We start from the raw sequence: 19,005 nt of genomic DNA, 5'->3' as shown, positions 1-19,005 counted from the left end.
ACTCAGCAAAGTGTGTATGCAGAAGGCTCACAGTGCACAGGGATGTCACTCTGATTGGCTACATGTCTGCTCGATGGCACTCCAGGCATGTCGTGGTTGGCGTAGTGTGTGCTTGTCTGTGCTCAGCAGTTACTTCTTAGCCAGAGGGGCCCCAACAACTTCACCCTCCACACACATATGCCTCACTTGGAACACACCACATAACACTGGAACTACCGTATGTCACGTAAGTCACGTCTCATGGAAACTCTACCTGTCCCTAGCTCTCCTTGCTACCGTTTCCTTTACGCCTTCAGACGTTAGCCCTGTCATAAGCATTTTGTGGTTAATGCTGCTAACTGAGTGACAGGTGCGCTTGTGCTACCAAGAAAAAACAAAAAAAACAATGTTTTCGTGAGTAAGATTCCTTTAGACAAGCTAAAGTGAAGCTAGACATGTTTCCTGCTCGGATTTCACGTTTTCATTTAAAATGTGTACTCTGTGTCTAGACGTCCATGGATGTCAGGCTAAAATGGGAGCAGCAATTCTCTCGGGTATACCCCTGAACATGGAGGATGTAGGAACACATTGAGCTGCAGTAATGTTTTACTGTGTGTGCATGGGGTGGAGGGGAACACATGAATAATGGATGCAGTCACAAACTGATGGTTGGGCAGATCGGAAGAGACAATGTAAACAAGTAATTGCTTCTAGTTCATTTGGGTGGTCGGCGGTAGGCCTGAGCGGAGGGAGGGAGAAGCACTGAAGCAGCCTGCTATGGGAGAATCCATCTGTTGGCTATATATACACACCTGTGATGTCAAACTGAGAGAGGGACAGGCAGAGAGAGGGGGGGAAGAGGGAGCAGCAGGGGTCGGTAGATATGTTAAGAATTGAAAAGGGGGAAAGGGATATTATCCATGAAACAAAGATTTTTGAAATAAAAGTATCAATGTGAATGGTGTGTTGATGCACGCCAGACAGGTATGTGTAGGAGAGTGAATAACCCATATCTGTTTTACCTATGGCGTTGTTTTTAGCACTTGCGACTAATGTTAAACATTAGGTAATTACCTTTCTCAATACTGATATTGATTGTAAATGGTCTGGATCCAAAGTGCCTATCCCGACACGATGAATTGTAAATGAGCTTTACCCTTTTCAAGTTTGTCTCATTTATATCTTTCAGTTCAGTCTTCAAATGCTATCCACAGCTATATTAAATGACTATGAATACAAGAATGATATCAGAATTGCTATGCAGAACTCTTTTTCATTACATGCTGCATTCAGTGAATTATAAACACTTTATAGAAGTTATTAATGTGGACAATTAAACATCTGATAAAATGTCTATTTAAAAACGGTATGTAGTTCAAACTCCTATTTCAAGAAACCTATTAATAACAACACAGATTAATTCTGTTAATATTAGGATTGTACCAATTAACAGAGCACACAGGGGAGGTCTGGTAATAATGAGAAAGACAGATAAAACATGACAAAGAGAGAGAGTGACAGGGAGAAATCTACAGGACGGGGACAAACAGACGGAGGCTATGGGAGACAAAGAAGGACACCCACTCAAACAACAAGTCAGCGGGAGCAAAAGAAGATAGACTGACAGTGCGATAAAGCAAGGGGGCAGAGATAATGACATAGACACAAATTACAGGACATCAAGAGAGATGGAAAATTTAGCAAACAGGACAGACAGACAGGGGGGAGACAGTGACAGAGAGACAAGATACTGCAAGACAGGGTGGTAAACAAACGGGTGAAAGACGGACAGTGGGACAGATTGGGAACACGAAACATGGGAAGTGAGACAGAGAGTGAGACAGAAAGAAAAGACAAGAGAGAGACAGGAGTATGCCCATGTGACTCCGCTAATCTAACAGGACTTGGCTTAAGCGCAGCTGTTCCTCTAGCTTTCTTCCGCATCACTGGGGAAAACTCTATTCCAGTGTGAGAAGCTATTTATAGGCGCACCCAGGGAGACGTGAAACTAGTGAATCTCATAACATGCGTTGTTCCCCCTGTTTGCTATTTTAAAGCCGGTACAGTTACCCAGTGTCCCTAGATTATAGATCTACACTGGGTCACAGCAAAAAAAGGGAAGAGGGAGGAAGAATCAGAAACCTCCACACACACACACACACACACACGCACACACACGCACACACACACACGGCTGCATCTCCATGTGGATAAAAAGCGCATGTGGCGTGCTGAACCATATAAAGCTAGGGAAAATTGTTCAGTTTACAATCAGGCCGTGGGAAATTAAATGTTACCTGATTGGCGTATCTCTGCAACAACAACAACGTCATGTTAATTTATAATATATCACTGCAAAACAATCAGATTAACATGAACATAGAAAGAGAGACCTGTCAACCGTCAACAAGGGAATGCTTGTTGCCATTTTTCTTGGATTAACATACAGTATATAAAATGCATTATCTGTTTGCTGGTGCCAACTTGTTAGGATCAAATGGGCAATTATTTCAACTGAGTTTTCTTTTATTGGTCATAAAGAAATATTTACTTACTGGAATATTCTGATTTCTTACAATGGTAGTTTACAGGCCAAGGCTGCTGATCCAGTGGTTAAGGGCTTACCTGCCATGTGTTTGATTTAGGGATTACACAGGTACAGCCTAGAATGCAATCTGCTCCAGACGGCATGCACACATGTCACCACTATCAACACAATTGTTACTATCACCACACTAATGTGATTTTCAGAGGCTGAAAAGCTGCAGAGCAAATCTGCACATGTGGTATTGAAGATAATAGCAACACAGATTAAGCTCAGCGGGGTGAAGCGGCATCACAGAGTCATCATCGCTCTAACCCAGGATACCAAAGCGATTATAATGCGAGTGTCGGTGAAAAGTTGGTCCATGTCAAGAATCACATCAGCTCTGTGCTGCCCCTCTGTGCAGAGCCTACTGAGCACCGCAGGCCAGAGTGGGATTAGACGATTTGTGGACACTGTACTAAATAGATGAAATCAACAATGTCGGCAAACAGGAAGACAAGCCAAACAGTTAACATTTCTCTGCATCACAACTGGACTGCACACCCGTCTGCACAACACATTACTCAAAATGGCTGCATTCCCAGTAAGCTTTATGTCCCAATTGTGACATCAAATGAGCTAGCAAAAGGAAACAATAAGACAACGATATGAATAAGAACAATGTAAGCTTGTCTGAGCATCTGTCTAGGACGTCCATACATTCTTTAATGTCCCTCTGCTCAGACAAAAGAGGACAGAATAAAGACACGTATGTATAACTGTTACTCTCCTGCGTTGAATTCATAATGCTGTACTGCGTCTCTTCCATTGATACAACATTTCAAGCCCCAGTGGTCCCGCATAATAAGAGACAAGGAAGTGAATCGTGGGACATTGAAAGGTCTGAGCTCGTCATCCGTAACATCTTTTATCTGCTGATAAATGATGATTAAACTCAGGGACTTAAATGAGGGCATAAAATGTAGGTTGTATAATAAAAGATCCTGAATTAAAGTTGTATCAGAACATTTCTCTTGTTATAAGCCTGACTAAAGCGTGAAGCAAATGAGCCAATGTATGTCTAGATGTAGTTGTTTGGCAGCGGAAAGCTGTAAGAGCTTTAACAGTCGGGAGAACCAACTAAATAACACTTACTGCAGTTTAACTTAGTTTACCATGTGGCTGAGCAATAAATGGCACCACAGCGGTTTTCAGACCTAAACAAATCAATATCATATTTTTTTTGTGCACTTCCAATACTCTTGGAAACCCAGAGGATGGTTGAAACCACATAATTGGAGTTTGTACCAAGCAATCACCTCTGCTCCTGTCGGTGAAGCCTAATAATTATTCCTAAACAAGGTAAGCAGCTGTAAATCAGACAGGAAGTGCCTCTCCTCTGCTGCTGATCTTTGCTTCTCCTGTATCTGATTGCAAGTACGGATAATTGACCCTGTAATCACAAGGGAAACCAGACATTAAAACGATTTATGGCCTCGGACACAAAGTGAACGATAATAAACACAGAATAATTAAAGTGCTAATTTAACAAATGACTGTGTAGGGGGGAGGCAGTATTCACATGCAAATCTTATTCTCCCCCATACAATATGTGCACATGCAATAATTAGTCATTTAATTGTTGACAGTTATAATTGATATTGTTTTTTTCTTCTTCTTTTTTTAACCAAACTAGAGGGGGCTTGTTACTATGGTGATGACGCAGGCTGTCAGTCACACATTCTTGTTTTCTATGCAGATGAGGAAACGCTTCAAATTGGTCCATTTAATAAAGCAGACAAATGCCCTTCAATGTAATTGCTGACAAAGGGAGAATCTAAGCCAGAGGTTATCGCACCAAGGACGGAAATCACAGTGTTTGATTCCCTGTACAATGAGTTCATTCTACATACAATGTATTCTGACCCAGACTACAGCCTACTACACTGTTTTCCCAGTGTAGTAGGGGGGGTTGCATAGACTTGTATCCAATCAGAAAGTAGATGGAATGAAAAAAAAACACATGCTTGAATGGCAACAGCCTGTGTAGCCGTTTGTGGCACAATCGCCCGAAGCTGATTTCCACCATTTTGAACCTACAGTCAATGTACATATCAGTGGGTTTCAACTCAACGGATTAATATGCATGTAGAGCAGGGGTCTCAAACTCAAGGCCCGGGGGCCAAATCCGGCCTGCGACCTTATTTTATGTGGCCCCGCAAGAGCTTGCAAAGAATATAATACCTTTATTATATGGTTACATGCCACTTTACAGGAGCAGGTTGCCCATAAACTACATGTCCCACAATGCATCTCGTTTTGTGACATTCTCACTGAAGAGACTTGCAATTATTTGCCCTGGACTTCTGCTTTCAGACGTAGTTAATTACTAAGTTATTATCCTATCCGATAATAATCCAATTCAGAGGCGATAATGTAATATAATACATTATTTTATATATATATTATATATGTATATAGTTACAACCGGCCCTTTGAGTTCAACCTTTATGGGAATGTGGTCCACGATGAAATTGAGTTTGACACCCCTGATGTTGAGCATTCAAGACATGCACCTTTAAAATATCAAAAGCAATTCCTGAAGCTTTATGAGATCACAAAATATCTACGTCCAATATTCTACATATATATACATATATATATATATATATATACACAAAATAAGCCTTCTGCCATAGTTTTCCAATTCTTTGGAATAATTGTATCTCATGTTAGCACTAAATGCTACGGTGACGTCCCTCAAAATGACTTTCTTGTCCTTGGAATGTTCTTGCCGATTCAAACCACCAACATCAATCTCTTCGGCTATACCCTGAAGGTTGACTCTATTTTCCATTATTGCTCTAAGAAACTGGACTTTCATTCATTCGAGAGGGCTGGACAATGTTGCGGGTGTGCCTGTGTGTATACAGTATATGTGTGTTAAGAGAACAGATTGATTTCTATTCCAACTGGGGCTCGGTGTGTGTCGGCATTGCTTACCACGCCTATGAATCAGGAGGCAATAGTGTGGCTCTGAGCTCGCAGCCCGTCTGGACCTTCTGACCATGAAGCCTGAGAGGAAACTCATATCTGCACTAAGAGAGCTCTATCAGCAGCACGACGCTCTAGAAGGCAGGTTTAATATTAGTTATTCTATCACTTTCTTATGAGAGTGAAAAGCTTTTGCAAACGGAAAACCTTCTGATACTGTGGCTTGCCTTAGTATTATTTATGATGTTGGCTAGTAGACTAAAAGGAGAGAAAAAACGTGACATTACTCCTACCGTGGAGTTTGAATATTTAAAAACATTACATAACGAATGTAATGTCATCGCATACTATCAAAGGTTTCCCTCATCATACACTTCCAAAGGCAAATGAAATCCTATTCCAAACATTATTTCTAAAATTGCATTGTTATTAATACCACTGTTTAATACAAGAATACATTAACTACTGTATGTATATACTAATGGTATTAGTTACATTGATTGATCGTAAAACAATTAAAGATGGATAGATGTTCAATTTGATTGATAAACATCTGTGAAAAATGTTAAGATTTGGTATTGGTTGGTTATAGAACCAAATAGAAGTATTTTTATTACCAGACACAATTTCATTATGTTCTATAATTAGGGTTTTGTACACCCTGTCAATGAACTGCGAGTACGTGTATTTCTTCTCTGCAGATTTCTTTCACGCCCCTCCGTGTATTTAAAGAACAACAAAATAACTGCAACAGTTACAACAACAGTCTTATCAATAGTCACCTGGCTTAGCTCTGATCCCCCTTTTCCCTCTGAACACTTTAATGAGCTTTCCTCCTGAACACAGACAGACAGACAGAGCTCTCTGTCAATAAGCACCACAGCGAACAATGGACGGATGAAATGTGGGGCTCATTACCTTCTGCAGAACGAGCCATTTAGGAGTTCTCAAGGAGTAGAAAACAAACAAGATGGAAGCCCTAATTGGCTCCCTGCTGTCTCACTGGGTAAGACCCCGCTCCATAAAGTGCAACATCGAGGCATGACTGACAATTTATAACCGCAAACCTATTGGTGTTGCACTGAAATCCAAACATATTCAATATGCATTAACCTGTCTTAAACTGATAATACATTTGTGATGAGATGTTGTAATTGAGTGTTGATTCCCTGATTGTTAAGGTAATAGTTTGTGATGTAGGTATATTAAATAACAATAAAAAATGTAGGAAGTGTCCCTTTACAGAATATACCAGAAATACAATAAGTACAGACGACACACTTACATCTGCACATGAACCAACAAGTGCAGAACAAAGAATTATGTGTTGTTTATTTATCAGCAAACAGAGTGGATTCCTAATTTCTTAACAGGTCGAACCAATTTATCTCACGGGAGAAAGAGTTACAGAAATATTGTTATTGTTATGGCTATTTATTTGTTTTGTGCTTTTGGATTAGACCTGAAACACAACTCTTTTATTTAATGAATCAGTGCCTCCAGAAAATGTGTAACCACAGAACAACAGATGGGTGGGAGATGTTGCATGATGGGAGATTCTGAGCATTGCAGCCCATGCATAACTAGTCTTTCAACACACCGAGCTAACGGAGCAAGTCCTACGTGTTCCCTATAGCCTTTGGTTCACAATAACAGAATCAATTTCAAATGTTAAAACCGTACTCTGGATAACTGTGTAACGAATCCTCACATTCAACAGGAACGGAGCCTTCATCTTCCACTGCTATACCTTCAGAGCTCTGGAAGTGGTTAACTTCTCTTTCGATTTGTCCTCTCCCCCTTACCCATCATCCAATCAAAACCCTGTCACAGTTGGCTGACTATAAATCAACCCTGAGATAGAGCTCAGGGTTATAACCTCAAATCCAGCTATCTTCCTAATCACCCATTTATTCTCTTCTAGTACCCATTTCCATATTTTCTTCCTTTACTTTCTCTACCGTTCCTCTCTCTCTTTCTTTCTTTCCACTCCACGCCACTCCAGCGGCTTAAGAGAAGTCTGAAGAGACCAAGGAGATTAGTCTCCCTCCGCCTGAGAGACAGGTCTCATTACCTTTATCTTTTCCTGATGCAATAATACTCTCAAAAGCCTCGATGATGCCAGCCGGTGCACAGGACTATGCATGACATTATTATGGCATGCTTAAGTCACATGTTTGATGTTGAACAGTGGCAAACGAGGTATGGGCTTCTTAAACTCAACTGTCTATTTTAGTGAACAGTTCCCCTGGTTGATTGTTTTGTAATTCGAAAATAGCAACACAAAAACAGGCTGATGGAGGATTGAAGGAAGCAGGATTTAAATTCTTTAAATGAATGTGTCCCTAAGGTAATCAAATTGCATAACACCATACAAGGGTATTACTAATACTATGTTACTTTGGAAAGTGTAAAAATAAAAAATTAACGCAGTCATCTGAGCCTAATGATTCAGAGACGTGCCCTTGATTTGAGAACAGCTCTGGGGCTAGCAAAGAAAGTGCAAAGGATTTTCTAACTCTAGGCTCATTTAATAATTTTAAATTTAGATCTCACGCCTGGGGAAAATAAATCAGCTTCCTTCATACTTCCGTGCATGTTTTAACCCTGGAGAAAGGAAGTAGAAACGCAGAGAAGACACACAGGGGTTGTTCTGCTGGCTTCTGTCCACCCATCAATAGGTTCCACGAGGAGAGTTGTGTTTCTTTACCGCGACCCCTAGACAGAGAGGTCTATTACCTCAGCTAACAAGATCTATTAGGAGCGACTGGAGTCAGGACAAACATTGCAGCAAGTGCGTATACACGGTCTGAAGCCTACAGAGTTACCGTGTAATTATGCAAGATGGCAGTGCAGCAAACCAATCTGTTTATAGGAAAGGTCATTGCCTTCGGAGGAACACTGGACCGTATTGCGGAGCATTAAGCAGCCCCTATGTGATGTGAAGTGTAAAGCGGACTGCTGGGCAGGACTGAGGCGTCCTATCTGCTCAACTTTACCACATCAAAGGGTTTAAACTGTAGAATAAAACATCCACAGACAAGGCACACAAAGCTCAGAGGAAGCACTCTGTATCCAACACAGACCGTGGTTGTTTGTCTTCGGTGCAAGACGAGAGTTGTAACGTGTCAGTTCCATTCAGTGGGGTTGTTATTGTGTTTGGAAATGGGTTGGGATTTAAGGAGCCGACTGAAGGTTTTGTGTGATTGCATTTCGTCCGAGGCTGAGGGAGGTGCTCCCTGCCATGGCGGAGTGTTATTGGGGTTGTTTATGCTGGTAGAGGTGGCGTAAGTCAGCATGTTGACCCTCGCAGCAGGCTGCACTGTTGAGCTCAAATAAACAACAAAAATAAAAAGTGTTGTCAGGGTGCGTTAGGGAGGGAGCTGGCAACATGGGACGATGTGAAGACTGAATCAGCTCTCCTCTACTGTCCACACAGTGGGCAACACTGTACCCAAGGACAAGTCACTAGGGGTGACACACACAAAGTAGTTGGGGATTTACTTTATGAAATTATACTGGAGCAACAATACAGGCAACCATGGAGGAGTGTGTGTGTGTGTGTGTGTGTGTGTGTGTGTGTGTGTGTGTGTGTGTGTGTGTGTGTGTGTGTGTGTGTGTGTGTGTGTGTGTGTGTGTGTGTGTGTGTGTGTGTGTGTGTGTGTGTGTGTGTGTGTGTGTGTGTGTGTGTGTGTGTGTGTGTGTGTGTGTGTGTGTGTGTGTGTGTGAGAGAGTGATTATTCATGTTTGAGATGATCACTTGCTGTCCTTGCAGATGACTACTACAATGACGTACTCCTCGGCTCTGTGTTGATGTGTGGGGACAAGGAAGGGCGTTCATCACAAGGCTTCACTTAAAAAAGCTGACAACATACAAAGTGGTGGCAAATACATAAAGTGTTTATTCTTTCCTGTGATGTGAACATCTATGCAAGGGTTTTATGCGAGTTACAGAATGTGTGTTACATCATAATGAAGACAGCTTCCGCTTCATCTGGACTACAGCTCGGAGAGAGCCTCGGCAATCCACTCCTCTGGATGCATTATGCCTGTTGCTGCTAAGTAACCTCCAGCTCATGAGCTTCTCCTCATACAGGGGGGAGGAAATCCACAGCCTTGGTGCGTTTGTTTAACAGGCGCCGGACAGCCAGCAAAGGTTTACTGTAGGAACGTCTTCCTTTGGTCTTCACGAGCTAATAGCCACTGTTAATCAATACTGTAAGTGCTTTTTAGCCGCCAGCACCGAGCTCATTTGTCAAAATAAAAGCCGTAAGAGCCCGAGGGACTAATCACAAGGGCTAAGGCAACAGGGAAATGTGCAGCGTGGTAACATAAGAAGGAGTCAGTGAAGGCGTGAGGAGGGGGGGGGGGGGGGTTCAAGCATGTTCAGCAGAAGCTTCATATTACAGCATACTGTGGACATTTTAATATTATAACAGCTACTGTGCACAATGATCCAACTCCCTCAGAGCACGACATTTTCAATTATGCGACAAAGTTGGGTTATATTTCTGCAATATTTGTATTAGATTCCCTCATTCCTTAGGAGAATAATCATACAATGTGGTCAGGACATATTGTTATTAAACTATTAATATTATGACGAAGGGTAGCACCAACAAATACTGCAATTAGAATCCACGGCTATTTATACTAAACCACTCCAAGATCAAATTAATGAATTTGTCCGACACACAATCTTCACACACAGGCTTTAATTGCAACATGATTTTATGTTTGGTTCAATAGTTATAACAGTTGCAAGCCACTGCACCCATCTTAAAATGAAGGCTTAGCATGTAATAAATATATAATAAGTTGTTTTTTAATGGGTTCAATACAAGCCTGAAGAATATATGCGTATGTCATTTAAATGCACTAATCTCTTTCCTGAGAAATCTGCTACAAGTCCATTAAGAGAAATTCCTTGAATGTGCATAGGGCGTGGATGAGATCATGACGGACCAACGGTGCTCTCGGAAGAGCAGTCCATCCCTCATAGCTTGTCGCTAAGCAACAGAGACCTGGCGGGCAGACAGTAGGTGTGTGAGACAGAGTGTGTGGGAAGGGGAGGTTTGGAGGGGGGTAGAGAGAGGGACAGAGGCAGAGCAACAGGGAGAAAACGACACAGAGGCAGGCTGGGAGGAGATTGAAACGCCTTGGGCCAGAGTCGATACATGATGGTGCGGTGAAAGTGATTATTCTGACGGTTGCAAAGTAGAGGTTGGAAACATTGGTGTATGTCCCAAACACATTAAATAAATAATAAGAGTGTAAATAATAGGGGAAATCCCCAACGTCAAGGCAGTCGATGCAAATGTGGGTTCATTTACATTGTCTGTTAATGTATTTTCAGGCCATCTTAAGAAAAGTTATGTTTCTTCCTGTTGAGTTGCAACAAGAAAGCTGTTTTGTTGGCGCCTCAAAGTCAATATATACATTGTTTTCACAGCAGGACATTCTGCTGCTTACAGTCAGTTCTTACTGTTGTTTTCCTCGTGCATGCACAGAATCAAAGCACTGACAGAAAAGCACGCATAGAAATGAAGGTAAGATGTGTTGTGTGTCCACAGTGTCCACCTCCCACCTACAGTAATACAATCTCCAGAGCCATGAATCCCTAGAAAGAAGCAGATATGTCAAATGAAACTGTAAAGCACAACTTTTTAAAAGGCCACCTGACAATGTGCAATTTAAACATACACCTCTGCATGAGCCCGTGCATAGCTACTGTTACACCCGATCCTTTTTGTTTCCATTATGACCTAGTATATTAACATTTCTGCTGTCGTTTCAGTATAAGAAATGTACCACATCAAAATGAAACAGTCTCCATTCATTTCCTTAAACGTGTTGGAAGAACATCTGGATTTGATTGCATGCTTACATTTGTGTTAATTGGAACCACAGCCAGTGTTTCTCAAATATTCTTATAAGCTCATCAACACATACAATTACAAGCAATTTGCTGCTCAAGAAACTAACGGCTGCAGAAATTAGCTTAGTGCAGAATCTCTGCCACATACCGTGGCAAGTAGCTGGAAACTGATTGAAGAAAATTCAACTCAGGAGCACAAGAGGACAGATCTGGGCTAATTACGTACTTTCATAGTTAAACAATCAAATCTAAGAATAGATACCCGTTTCCGACAGAAATAATAGTATATTTTTATCACAATTCAACATGTCAAGGTTAAAAGATATCTAATATTTTATTCCCATATTAAAAGGTGCTGCAGGAAGGAAGGAAGGAAGGAAGGAAGGAAGGAAGGAAGGAAGGAAGGGCGTTCTAATAATGCAGGTGGCAAAATACCAAAATACCGTCACGTTATTTTTAGCTCCGTTGAGGGTGAAAAATATTCCAAGTGCAACCTTGGTACACACTAAATCCTCGCGACCTGGGCTTTACAAGACATATTCTCCTACATCGGCCTGATGTCACGAACAGCAGCCAAGTCTCAAGGAAATCTCAATGACAAGGACATCGCTGTGCTGGGGTAACTTAAGAAAGTCACAATTCGTATTGAGCTTTAACGTGATCATAGTTGAGCGCGCCACGGTGAGTGTCCTACCACTTGAGCCACTGTGGTCCCACAGCATGCTTCACATGCTGCGTCATTCAGTCTTAGGCTCTCTGTTGTCAGTCTCTTTAATGCGCTGTCAGTCAAACTTTAGTCCCGAGCTTTTCTCACAACATGACCCGTTTCTAAATTCTCCCGTAGGGCACAAGCAAACCGTATTGTGAACACTGCACACGAGACATACAATAACTGTGGTCTCCAGTTGCATTTCATCAAACCCATTATTTGTGACTTTCAAATATCCTACTTAAGTAGATTGTGATGTCGCATGTGCCGATCGATCAGCACAGCGCGGCTCCAAGACACTCCAAGAAAAATAGCATAACAGGAGACACTCTCTAGACCAAGTTGTTGATGGAAAATATCCAAGGGATCTCTATAATGGACCCAACTGACAGCACTCTAATTCAATCACGTGTGTTGCAGTTGCAACTAAGCTGCCTCCAAATACCCCCGTCTATTAAAAACCCTGTTCAACAATGACAGACCGCAAAGACTCCAGTATGCCTGAAAAAACATTACGCAAAAGGAAAGAAACCGAACACCCAGAGCTCTCTCTGTCGAGCATGTGCAAATGTGTATCTGTGTGTGCATGTATGTGCAGGTATACCTCTGTGTAACCTCAGTGAGACTCGTGTTGTGCTTGTCCTATTACATATAGCTGTAGTGCATCAGAAAGAGATGTAGGCAAAACAGGATGTGATGCTACACAGACATTGTTTATATGATGTAGTTGCAGTATACATCGTTTATTCCCCTGCATGCAGTGAACATTATAGATAAAAGGAAATAGCAAAGTTATTTGTACACACTCTGATTACCCCAACAACAAAAAAGGCTCACGATATATTCTTATCTTCCTACTAGTGAACATGTATGAAAGAGGTAGGAGACATATTTGATTAAGACTGTAAAACGTAACACTGTGGTTTCGGTGTTGGTGACTTCTTAATCAGTGCGCACTGGAGCCCTACAGCTGTTGTTTACTATTAAAGCAGGATTAGAGCCACGTTTTGCGGGGTGGTTCTAGGAGACAGCACTGATCGCATGCTCGTTCCACGAATGCCTGAGTCTTTCAGATCATTTCCTGTGTCAACCTATTGTCTCCTCCTCTGCTTTCTAACCACGAGACAAGAAAGGCCGTCACAAGGAGAGACAAGTATGACTAATTGCAGTCATTCCTTTAGACAATCTTCTGCCTAATTCCCCTCGGAGATACACAAATCAGCATGTTCGGAAAGAGTAAATACTGCGGCACAAGGATCAAGAGCACTGCTAAATGTATAATGTGCAATAGATTGTGAAAAACAGCTTGAGGGATTGTTTGTTATTGATTTATGAATATCAGGGTAAAGAATGCCACCTCCCAGCTCAGACTTGGTCCCATCAATTATTCAGCTGCAGTATCCGTGTCCACAGAACAAATAAACAACACACTGGCGCCTTCATTATTCATGAGGGGTTCCATCTGTAGCGCCTCATATATGTCCCATAGGACGCTTTACAGCGGCTCTGTGCAACGTGGCACTGCATCGCAGATATGATGTTCCAGCAATGGAGCTAACTCTGTTTAAAGACTACATGATTACCACTGATGCAGCATAATGGCTTGCAATAAAAAAGCCTGTAATAGCATTTCAACAAAATGCTAGACACAGAATGTAATGTTCTGCCTATTCCTGGTTTAAACACTATCTGGTACAAACAAGGGTTGAGTGACCTTTTAAAACCAAAAGGGAGCTCCCAGCTTTTCTGAGTTGTTTTGTTTTCCCAGAAGAAAGAGGCGCGCGGAAAACATCTTCCCCCGGCAGTAATTGGAATTGCAAAACAAAAAAATGCAATTTGTGTCTGAACACTGTTGACACACACAGTGAAGACTTCTGAGCACCAAGAGAAAAATGTAACTGCCTCGCTTCTCCTTCAAGTCCCAGATGGCTAGCTGCATTTAGGGGATATATATGAATCTTAAATTGAGTGTGAAAATAGAATTCTATCTCTTTTCGGCACGTAATAACAGCACTTTGGAAATTTAAACTCAAAAACTTTCAAATCAAAATCATTTGGATTGCTTGACCCACAAATCACGGTCCTCTTGGGTCAGACCTCAAACATAGCAGAGAAATTGCTTCAACTGTGTCACAATAAATGACTTTTCCAAAAGTCAAACTGCCCTTCTGAATACTTCCTGGAGCCTTTAGACTTGCTTCCAGCACCTTCAAACCGCCTTGCCTCCCTGCATACTGCGACACAGAGGTTGCACGGAAATGCAAACCACCACCGGGGTGCCATGCGCAGCCTAAATGTCAGACTCCTAATGTTTTTAATGGTGTGTGTGTGGGGGGGGTAAATCACATTATGCATTGCAATCTCTGTCCATCACAGCCACTGGCTTCCCACTGCTGTTCCAACTAGTCAATTTGCCATATCTCACTGCTTCAAAAAGTCTGACGGGAACTCGAGACATCGCAGGAAAGTTATCGATTCATTTATCATGTTTGCGTAATTGAATATGTGTGTGCAAAATGTACTTAAAAAAGTAGCAGCGTGTAACAAAGATGCGCTCTGGAAATGGACGTAATGACTAGACTCCGGGAGGCTGAAGAAGGCTACGAAATATCCTCTTTATCTATTTATACCAAGGAGATGTATTTCCTGACTTGTGTGTCTTAGTTCTTATCGCATAGCATGCATTTTTAAATCGCTTAAACCCTGTATTTCTCACACCCACACCTCGCCAAGAATGGGTTGCTTCGATGGACAGGGAGCGTGGCAGCGATGGTCAGAGGCTGTGTGTCAGGGTAATTACAGAGCAGCCATGTTAGCAGGCCAGGGCTAGCCCCACAGGAACAGGAAACGGCATACCATAGGTAGGGTTTCACCTCAAAAGAAAACCCGCCTTTGTTCTGTTCGCTGGAATGTTATGTGAGAACATACAAACGCCTAATTTCTCCTACGACCCTTTTCAACTAAGACCCTGACCCTTTACGAGACAGGTGAAAGGCTTCTTCCGAAGTCATGCTGAAGTCGCAGTTTTCAATTTCAGATCACCCAAGCAGGGGTCAACTCCCTAACCAAGAGGGTGAATGACCAATCGAATAAAGAGCCAAAGGGCAGTTGATGTTCTCAGAGCAGAAGATTGTATCTATCATTTCCTTCCTGCTGTGCATCTTTCTCCTCTTCAACCACGCTCTGTTATTCTGATTGACTCGAGAAGGCACTTTTTTGAGTGTGATAACAATGCTATGTTTCCACGTGGCATCTGTGATATCACATATAATCTGTACCCTTGTTTACATCCCGGGTGGAGGGCGAAATGAAGAAAAGACTTCCCAGCAGAGACCAGTTTTGTGTGGCTACCAAATTGTTCGACCGTGGCTCCTTTGGGGGAACACAAAGGCAGGACAATGACAGATGAGGATGCTTTTGGTCAGGGGAAAGGGAGAGAGAAAGATAAGGAAAAGAATGGGCGGGCAATGAGAGGAGAAAAGAGAAGAATTCCTGCACATGGGAAAACACCAACATATGGAGATCAATACAAATACACATACAATCTACAAACGGGGGAATTAAAGGGAACAGACGGATGGAGATGAACATGCCTGTGGCTTTCTGAAAACTTTCCCATGCAGCAGAGCAGCTGCTAAGCTAAGCGGTTTCATGTTCCAGCCCCTTTCAAGGCTCAGAGCAGCAAAACTAATCAGAACAATACCGAGCCTCTGTCCGTCAACATGACCTATATAGTTGTGTTTGTAATGTCCATTACAATAATAATAAACAAACAGAGTCGTTACTTATACTTCACAAACTGTTTGCTACTGATGAGCTGAGTTTAACTTTCCCCCTAAGCTTATCCAGAAATCCAACTATTTCACCAAATCTGTTATTTGCATTCAGGATTTCTAAGCCTTAAAGATTTTAGAGGGTAGAAAATTATTTCTAAGTTCCTGCTTTTAAATGCTCACGACGAAGGGCAGTACTCAGGGTGAGTTTCTGAGACCTAATGCCCCCTTTACAGCCAAAGGAAATGTCTGCGTGAGATATTTCTATCAATCGCCCACTCCCTCCAGACTTCAGACCATTACTGCTTGTTCCTGCAGATGTGATAACGCACTCCTGCTGCCTGCTCCCGAGAGCTGACCACCCCTGCCGGCAAAAACGTTTTTATATAAAATCTCTTAGGCCTGTCCCACTGGGAAATAAAACACATTGGTTCTTTTAAATGTCACTCTTATAGTTACTCACATTTAGAGAAAAAAGTAAGCCTTGCTGGCAGGCTTCAGTAGTGATGAAGTTATTATTTACAAAATCACATTCATTAATATTACCTTTAAACATTTTTAGAGCTAATAAGCCTGTATTAACCAAACATAAGATGACCTCAATTATAAGTCCTCCTGTGCAGCACCAGTTTTTCTTAAAGAAGTACAAAGTAGTAAAAACAAATGTATTAAAAAATAAATCACATTTGTCCATGTCGCTATCTGCAGTCCCACCACCTGTTTCCTGGTTTGGCTCTTCCACAGCAGAACATTGGACTTGACATGGCAGGAGGAGCTCAGGTGGAACCAACAACATTAATTACAGTTCTGTCCCAGTAAGCCAACAGAGCCAGCATGTACAGCGATCTTGGACTAGTACATTTAAACGGTATGCAACCATTACTAATGTTATTAATTACACCTGTGCTTTTCTTGATATGACATGTCAAAATGTCTGCTATGGAGAAGGCCTCCTGCCAAAGCTTTCAGCTGGTGGCTCAGAACTGGCCCCATGCCTTTCTGCGGCAGGTTAATACTGTCTATCCAGACTGAGTCAATATTATCAGCTGATATCAATTTATCAGACATATATTTGTATAGCATATATAATAAAACAGTGTTGCCTTTACTAATTTTAATTAATCAAAAAACACTGACAGGTTTTTTTTAGCTGTAAAATGTTGTCAAAGTTCCATTTTAAAATCTTTACTGCCAGAATTTAAGGGATGTTTTTTTATGTTCGGTTTGTGTTAAAAAATATATTAAAAATATGTTTCAAATAAATCTTAAATAACCATTTAATTAACTCCAGTATCATTTCGGCTCCACTTTTGTCTTTATACTAGGAGTCTGGATATGTATCCTCTTTCTTGGAGCCTTTCCCACTGTAATTGTGTTTTTGTATCTTGGGCTAGCATGGCAGTATCTGGCTGCAATCTCTTTTTCAGACAGATAGTTACAAAAGAGGGAAAGACTGTATCTCTATCCAATAGGCTCAAAAGCTTAAGTAGTTTCTGGTACATCATGTGTTTTGGTCACATGGTTTACTGTAAGCCAAACGTTCTAGTCAAATAAGAGAAAGTATATCCATGACATTTGCAGCATGCATTTATTATCCCCAAAGAATTAATCTTGTAGATTCTGAACAATCATGATCTTCCTCCCATTGGCGCCCCTAAGGGTAAAATATCATCTTTGCACAAAAAGTCATCTATGCATAATCTAATAAGCCGTTTGCAATGAAATGTGCCGAGCAGATGTTCCCAAGGGGATAAACTATTTCCTTGAGCCCCATTCTTATGACAAACGTTACCTTTTAGCCACACTGCTGGTAAGCATGAATTGCACTATGGTCAGTATCTTTGTAACGTGACACTTTTACTTGGTGTGCAAGGCAAAAAGAAAAACCTTACTTTGATGTTCACCATGCTTTACCACTGTCCGTGCAACATCCACTAAATAAAGGGATATTTAGATAGTAAGCTGACCATGCACCACCACCCCTCCACTGCTGCGTTATTAGCAACCTGTTCACGTCCCTGCTCAGATTTTATGCAACCAATTAAACCCTGCTGTTGGGATGACTCCAACGTGTTGTTTATTCCCTGTGCATTAGTTAAAGAGCTAAGAGAGGCTCTCTAAAATGACATTGGCCTCAGTTGGGTCGAGTCACATTTTCATTAAAGTAAAGGAAGGAATTTAATGATACATATAACTGGATGAAACGCTTCTTTCTGTCGTGCCATCTATGTTTTTCATCGGAACTGTAAGGGAACCATTGTTTACGAACCAGCGCCACACACTGCACATGTGTATGAGAAGCATTGCCCAGTCTCCCTTCTTGCGCTCTCCGTGGTGCTGAAAAGCTTCACTTGTGCAGAATAGCCTGTGTCCATTATGTTTAAGGTATTCTGCCAAAGCAATGAAATGAGGCACAACTGCTTAGAGCCGCCATCGCAAATGAATCCCACGTCTCCGATGAGCAACTTGGACAGCACCAAACTCTCTGACTATATGAAATAATATATGCTGCTCCCCTGGTCAACATCATTATTGACCCACACATTTCATAGAGACCATAAACTACCCAGAAGCACCCAGAGAATCTTTCAAAATGGTATTCATCTGCCTGCCCTTCACAATCCATTGTGTTAACATTTTACACATTTAAAAGCTGAATAACAACAATGTTGCAATCTAGTTTGAATTATTCTGTTTAAATAACTACTAGGGAGCCACATTTTTGTAACTTGACCTCCACTAAAATTATATTACCAAACAATTTACATTGTCGGGCAGGAAAATGGCACTGCAATTAAAGTTATGAAAAAGGAAAAGGAGGAATGTGTTAATTGACAGCACTTCCAGGCATTATGCGTGTCCTTCTGACAAGGCAGGAACAAAAAGGAGAAATCACATCTGGCTCTGAAGCCATAGCAAGTGGTTTTCTCAAAAGATGCCAATCATAGAAATAACAACCGCACCAATTAGTTAGTTAATCAAATGATGCATACATTTCCTATCTCTGTGTGTGTGCCAGATTCAAATATCTACAGCAAAAATGTCCCCCATCAGTAGGGATGACGTAATATACCAGATACCAGGTTGTGGCCAAAATTCTGAAAACACAATGGTACCTCTTTTTACTACAGTAGAGCATGTCACA

At 41.5% G+C, this 19,005-nt stretch overlaps 1 protein-coding gene across 6 annotated transcripts in view; it reads right to left on the bottom strand.

Moving 5' to 3' along the window:
• Positions 1-19,005, bottom strand: part of LOC117459588 (calcium-activated potassium channel subunit alpha-1a) — a 136,243-nt gene that overhangs the window by 106,150 nt on the left and 11,088 nt on the right. The gene's annotated exons all lie outside the window — the stretch shown is intronic.

Source organism: Pseudochaenichthys georgianus, chromosome 15, assembly GCF_902827115.2.
Source record: "Pseudochaenichthys georgianus chromosome 15, fPseGeo1.2, whole genome shotgun sequence".
NCBI lineage: Eukaryota > Metazoa > Chordata > Actinopteri > Perciformes > Channichthyidae > Pseudochaenichthys > Pseudochaenichthys georgianus.
Note: the sequence above shows the minus strand (reverse complement) of the source record. Positions and strands in the feature narration are given on the sequence as shown.